Here is a 1306-nt window from a genome sequence, read left to right on the forward strand (position 1 = left end):
TTCCAGATTATTTATTTTTTGGTCACCATTGCTCTTTTGTACAAAAGCCATATTCACAATGGCGGATTTAGGTTCGATTTCGCCCTAGGTATGTACCTTCTCCGATTTGGCGGCCTTTTTTGCTCTCTGCGTAAGTGATTATTAAAATTATCATTTAATTTTCAAATATATAATATTTTCTAATAGATCTTTGTAAAAGTGAGAGAAAAAACAGCCACTGAAATGTTGTCGCCCTAGGCCTCGGCCTCACGGTCCTAAGCCTAAATCCACCTCTGCACATTTATAACAATAAGTAACATCTGTTTGATCGAAACATTCTCAAATAAAGCCGAGCTCTGGGTATATCTTTAAAGTGTATGATCTTTTCAGGCCCGTTTGGTAATTCAATAATATTTTATCATTTATAAAGTACAAAAAATGTTTTATTAATTTTGTGTGTTGAATTTTAAGGGTTTTATTCTATGATTTTTAGATACCTTTTTTTTTTCATATATGTCCTACATAATTATGGAATTTTTCTGTCCTCCAGAGGTTCAACAATGTCGATAACGTATGATTTATGTGACCTTGTGTGCCCTCTAGAGGAAGAATAAAATAAATAACAAATATGCAATAGATAACAGCATTATATATTCATTAAATTAAGGTACAGTATTATAAAATAAAAACAGTAATGACACTTTGCATGAGGACTTCAGAAGCCAGATCTGCCAGAAACACAAATTTTGGCGTCCTTGCATTAGCAAGCGGTTTATAATAGCTTTACTCGTGAAATTACAGAAAACGAAGGTAAGCTTCATCAATATATTACCCTATCTTTTCGAGACCAGTGCTCGATCGAAATCCAAAATATCGAGTTTTCTTAGTTCTTTGAAATATTTAGAATAACTTTTATTCTGTTTTATGGAGCAGAAGATTTCATTCGTACACTGGAACCCTTCTGATGTTTGTGCGTAATCTTATATTTCTATTTCTCTAGTCTGTTTTCCGCCGTATCAAATTCCATGATTTAACTCTCATTTTTAAGCTTATCATGCTGGCTAATGACGAAAAATAGTCAAAAAATGTACCGCTTAGGAAAAAATAGGCTCGAGAAATAATATTAAAATTTAATTTTTTTCATTTTGTAATCTGTTTATCGAATCTGTAATAAAATTACCTACATATAAAAATAAATTAAATTCCGCACGAATCGAGCAAGTTTTCTTTCTTGTTTTTCAATATATTGACGTAAAAGTGTCCATACTGCTTGTATAATATCAGAACACTATGATAACATATACATATACAAAAATTTCATTAAAAC

Source organism: Chrysoperla carnea, chromosome 5 (assembly GCF_905475395.1).
Source record: "Chrysoperla carnea chromosome 5, inChrCarn1.1, whole genome shotgun sequence".
In the NCBI taxonomy this organism is placed as follows: domain Eukaryota; kingdom Metazoa; phylum Arthropoda; class Insecta; order Neuroptera; family Chrysopidae; genus Chrysoperla; species Chrysoperla carnea.